The sequence below is a fragment of the Podarcis filfolensis genome (genome assembly GCF_964270895.1).
Source record: "Podarcis filfolensis genome assembly, chromosome: 4".
NCBI lineage: Eukaryota > Metazoa > Chordata > Lepidosauria > Squamata > Lacertidae > Podarcis > Podarcis filfolensis.
In genome coordinates this window covers 75,145,931-75,152,285 of record NC_139607.1, presented here as the reverse complement: position 1 = coordinate 75,152,285, position 6,355 = coordinate 75,145,931, and positions in this window count along the sequence as shown.

Below are 6,355 nucleotides of genomic sequence, written 5' to 3'. Positions count from 1 at the left end.
GGGCAGTGAAGTGGCAGCAACATAATAGACCACACTTGGAGAAGGACATAATGCAAGGGGTCACAGGTTCAGGCTGAAGGAGCCACATAAATGGAGGGATCAACAAGTGGGTGGTTTGCCATTCATTCAGGGTGGTCTATCTTTCCAGGAAACAAGGCTGGGGACAAAGGAAGAATGAATAAAAAACTTATGGAATATGCAGAAATGGCGAATCTTACTGGACGAATAAGAAATCAAGATAACAAATTTTTAATAAAAGAATGGAGATGGTTTATGGAATATTTACAGATAAATTGTAAACAGGTAAAAACATTGGCAGGATTACTGTAATAACCTGCAGTTTCATAAGAGTATATATTGAAAGAAGTTGAATAAATGGGCAAATTAAGTTAATTGGGATTTGCAGGAGATATTAGAAGTAAATTTAAGGAACTGCAGAAAGAGGGGGAAGGAAGTCAAGTTTTGAAATGTCAAAATGATTGTAAAATCAGTGAAATGTAGAAACCTGAAAAGTATAAATTATTCATATATATAGATAGATAGATGATAGATATAGATATAGATATAGATATAGATATAGATATAGATATAGATATAGATATAGATATAGATGATATAGATATAGATATATGAATGAAACAAGGCTGGGGATGGCTAATGGCTGGACCCATTCTAATAGTGGTGCTCAGAGGATGCCCTTGTGATGTTTATGCATGCACCCAGTGGAAATGTTGCTTCAAAGGCTTAATGTTTCTGTGAACACAATCCAGCAGGAATAGCTCATGGGGAAACTATGTGGAGAATTCATTGTTCACTAGCCTTCCCAGATATATGCATGCACCTAATTCCTAAAAATAAACAAACACACTCTTTTGTGATCAATGAACACCAAGTATTTATGGCAGAAATCCACTTGAGTTTAATGCACACACAAGACAAAGGCTCTTCTAAGCAATGGCCCCTTTCATTTCCAAGTGCTTATATTAGGCATACAGGAAGTTGTCTTATACAGAGACAGACCACTGGTACATCAAGCTCAATATTGTCTACACAGGTGGAGAGCACCTCCAGGGTTTAAAGCTGGGGTATTTCGCAGCTCTGTGTGGAGATACCCAGGATTGACCCTGGAACTTTTGGCATGCAAACTACAGCCCTTCCCCAGTCTTATGTGTCTGAGGGCTGATCAGTATTTTACATTACTGAAAATGGAGTCTCACATACAGCTATTAGAAAAGGTATAATACAGCATAAAACATGGCCACACCATTGTCAGTTTTGTCTCCAGTATGTTCGTCAAGGGGTGAGTCCTAACACCAGCTTCTTGATCTGAATATATTGGGACCAGAATCACTTACATATTTCGAATTCTGTTACATGTAAGCGATGCTTCTTGAATTCTCCTGATGATAATTCCTCAGTGGACTTTTGAGTTACAAATGGTGTGTTTCCAAAGTGGAACCAATGCATTAGAAATAGCCTATTGTTCCATTAAAGAGAGAGAGAGAGAGAAACGAATTCAGTACAGAGCACCGTGAAATTCATGCGTGGCTTACCGCAGCTTTCTGTTCCTTCAATTAATTTGTGTTTCTACTACATTGTAAAATATATGAATAATCTTTCTGTAAACTGCCTCCTTCCTTACCTTCTCAGGTGTTAAGATAAACAGAGTGGACCCTCTTGGTAGTTCCACCACCCTCAGAAGTTTTTTGGGTGGTAGTGGTGGTCCAGGTGAGGGCATTCTCTGTGACATCTCCTGGTTTGTGGACATACCACCCCACAATGGTACATCTGGTTCCTGCATTACATAGTGCCACCATTATAGGATTTAATACAGGCACCCCCACCTTCGGCCCTCCAGATGTTTTGAACTACAATTCCCATCATCCCTGACTACTGATCCTATTAGTTAGGGGTCCACTTTTCCACCAAGAAATGTTGAGCTCAAAGCACCTCACAATAACAATAGCATGAGAAAGTAATGAACATTACAACCACTTTAATAAAATCAAAATCACACTAGTATATAAATAATGCCAAACAATCACAACAGATTCACCAAACAATTAATACAATTCAATACAAACTCATAGGGATTCAAAATATCAAATATAGCTATATTGTTGTTGTTGGCACCCATCTGTCTCGAGAGACAATGGAGTTCGCCTCTGGAGGAGATGTCAAACTTCTGTGTTTTCAGCACTGAAATGTCCTCCCTAGGGTGCAAGCCCAGGCAGTGCGCATGGAGGTCCTGGGCTGCCCAGATGACAAGACCCCTCTCTTGGCCTCACTGATGTGGTTCAAAGGAAAGCAGAACAATACGTTTGGCTTCAGTTTGGCCACAGAAGTTGCTGGAAGGAGGCGTACAAGGTGCCATCCAACCATCTTAGGGACTCCACTCTGAATTTGTGTAGGGTTTACTCCTTAGCCCAAAAGATGTCCCACAAGGCAGAGAGTATAGATTTTTCCTTGGGGTTTACTTCCAAAGCCTTTCTCACAGATGAGTATAGCCACAAGGTAGAGTTTTAGGGTCAGAGTTTTCCTCCTCCTAGATGGGGTAAATTCCCAGGTCGACAACCCCATTTGCCCCTCATTTCCCTCTACAGCACATGCCTTCTTGACCACTGGGCCCACTACTGGTCTCATCCACTCAATCCACTGGAGCTTGTCTTTGCATGTAGGGGAAGTCCCTAAGTCACCAATGGTTTGACACCCATTGGCCACCCTCACTGGGTTTAGCAGGCCAATTGAAGTTATTTCCCTGGGTGTGGCAACTGTCACATGCTTACAGCTTGTTGGAGTCAAGTCACAGGTGAGAGCTGAGTGCAAAGGTAGACAAACTACCCCAAAAGGAGCACAATGTATCTTCCACAACATACCCCTCCCTAACACCCTATACATAGATAGAAATCATTACACATATTTATGATATGTTTACAGGACACCCCATCTTATTCCTGCGATTGAAAGTTGTTGTTGTTGTTTTAAAAAGTTGAATTTTAAATGGTTGTAACTTGCCCTGGGGCCAGATGTTAAGGACAGATAATAAGTTTAATAATAATGAACAGAAAACAAGTTTGAACATTCACCAATTTTCAAATGTGCTCTGCTGGGACGAATGTTACTCCTATGACACAGACTAATGCTACTGTAATACTGAAATGATTTGTCTGCTTCCTGTCGACAGATGGATTTGACCACGAACTGCTCTTTTCACACTTTTAATGCATTAGTCAACCACAGGCAAAGTTCTGCCCTGAATGCAAAATGTTGCCAAGATTACTTTTGCAAGTCACCTGCCACTATTGTCATGACCTCTCATCCCTTGACACATTGTCCAGAGACAATTTTGAAGGGGTGACATTTTCACTGCCCTCGGATATTTCGTATTTTTAAATATTTTATAATGAATTAAATGTTAATTGTGATCTGTCTTGGGGAGGAAACCATTGTGGCGCTCAATTAGCATTTAACTTATTAGCCTTCAAATATTTAAAGAGTTCTCCTCTTGGCTTTCCGTTGAGTTGTTCTTTCCCCCACTTTGGATGTCATACCATGCAGGCAGCTGATGTCATAAATTTCACCAAATGTCATGCATTTTTCCTGCTTACTGGTTTCTCTGACCTCTTCTTACACATGTTCCCATGCATGTGCACCCTCAAAAACGAGTCATGCTTAGTGAAAAACCTTCAGATAAAGAAACTTAGAATGGCTACCACATTGGCCATCCCTAGCTTGAATGAGCTAACACTCTATAAATAAGGGCCTCTGACAGATTATTTCAAAGTGAAACAATGGCAACTGAACATTCAGGAAACAGTTGTAGTGTAATTCAGGAGATCTGTGTGAGCGGTTCTCTGTAATGGGCTTTTGTTTGTTTGTTTGTTTGTTTGTTTGTTTGTTTGTTTGTTTCTGGGGAAAAGTTACCACCTAATAGCTACTGTGTGTTTCATGAAGATAGGTGTGATCCATCATACACTAGTGGCCAAAATTGTGGAAACCTTTTGGGGAAAGTGTATTTCTGAGGTTTGATGGCTCATGACACCACTTTATTTTTGAGTAATACCATAAAATTATATATCAATGGAAAGATAATGTAATGAAGAATGTAATGCATTATGCCAGCGATGTCCAACCAGTTGGCTGTGATCAACAGGTAGATCTGTCCCCCCCAAAAACAAAGCTCAACAACTCTCGGCAATCCCTCCTAAGAAATGCACGCTCCTCCTCCCTCCACAGTCTCTTGGGAGTTGGATGTGCCTGTATTATGCTATTGTTTACTTAAACCCCCACCTATGTTAGTCACTCAAAGAGGTTGAAGACTAAGGAATGTGTTTCTAAATAAACAAACATTCCCTTTGCCCCCACTTTTACTGCTTCTTGCGCCTTTGCTTTCCCCACTTATACGCACGACAAACATTGAACTCACAGAGATTAAGTGATGTGTCTGGTCTTGCAAAAACACTGTTTTGTAATGCAGACAAGCTGGAAGAAAGAAGGGCAATGATGATAAACTGCATTTTAATTGCGCACAGATCAGAAAACAACGGACGTTTCCTTATCACATGGAAACACCAGCTATTTCCTCCAACATGTAAATACTAGTGAACTGCAGACTATCGGGAGCAGAGTTGCCCAACTCCTTACAGTGGAACAATTTCCAGATGAAAGATATTGCAGGAGCAGCTTCTGCCCTCATTGTTCTTTGCGCCCAGCCACACCCACATGCCCATGCCATTATTTGCACAAAGTAACTGCTCTGCTCTGCAGAGTCACCACTGTGAACAACCAGAACGTAGCTCGTGGATGGTCCATGAACCACACTTGGGGAAGCCCTGCTCTAGAAAGTTCACAGGCACAGTATGGATGGTGATATCTATTCCCTCTGTGTTAACGTTCCCCTACATCTAGTATTCAGAGCTACACCTCATCTGAGCATGAACTATTTAAGCACTGGCAATTGAAAGCACACTGTTTATAGAAAGAGATGCATAGAACCCCATAATATCCTTCAGCACAGTGCCTTTTAATCATATATATAGTTCTCTGATTGAATCATGGATGATGTGTCTCTTTTATGGCTATAACTTTAAGAGACTCTTTACATCATCCTTTTAGCTCTGAAGCTCAGTTCAATCTTTAGCAACAAGGAAGGTGGCAGCCATCACACACAGCATGCTATTAAAATGATCTGAACTGAACATTTGCAGCATACTTCAAGTGGGACAAATGGCACAGACTTTGACTTTGCATTTGAAGTCTGGAATAGCATAAGTTCACTTCTTCAATATTCCGAAGCCCATTGTGAACTATTCTGCACCGATTCATTCAGGGACTGTTTATTTAGTTCAAGAGCTTATATTTCACCCATCTAATACAAACTACTTTATGTGCACATCCAACCTTATGACTTTTTTAAAAAATGAATTACACAATGTTTAAAGCCTCTATAAAATATCACACTGGGAGCAAAGAAAAAAGACACTCAACCCTGACTAGAATAGAAACATCTAACTAATACAAAGCTAGTAAACAAAAATGCTTTACATCTCTCTACTATAGTCTGAAGAGAGGAGCTGAGGCAGGTTTGCCTAGTTAATGTGTTTCAGTACACTGGGCCACAACCACAAAACCTGTCCTAGCTCTCTACCAATGTAGTCTTTCAAAGCAAATAAGTCCTAAACAGATTATGGGCGGGCTCATAAAGGTATTTAAATAACCATGGCAAGAGGTTTTTCAAAAATAAAGTTTTCATTTCCCTTTTCGTGTTTAAATGGCTGACTAAATGGTGGCTGACCTGCTCTTCATATTTCTGGTTTGTATGTGTTATCTAGGCACAATTCAGTCTCACTTCCAGCCAGTTCAGGACTGTGGCAGTGGTAGTTGTTGACCTTCTCCAGGGGAAAGATGGGAGGAGTGTGACTCTGTTGTTCCTCCTGGACCATTCAGCAGCTTTTCACATAATGAATCATGGTTCCATTCTACGTTGGTTGGGTAGGCATGGGAAAACCTGTCCATTTTAGTTTCTCCCAGTTTTTCTTTTTTCCCTAATCTTAAGCATCAACTTACTTTTCCCTCACCCACGGTTCTGGATTCATGTTTGCTGTGTTGCAGGAAAAGTGCCCGGGAAGAGCCATTTGCAGGAGGAAAGTGGCATGTACAGACACAATTTAAACCCAAAATGTGCCATTTCCAGTAAAAAGTCATTTATGTTGTCCTCATTTTCTCTTTCTTTCTTTCTTTCTTTCTTTCTTTCTTTCTTTCTTTCTTTTTAAAAAATAGCCATATAAATTGATTTGTCATTACTGAGATCATGGAACATAAGATTTTGAAACAAAATTAGCAAAAAGGGCTGTGG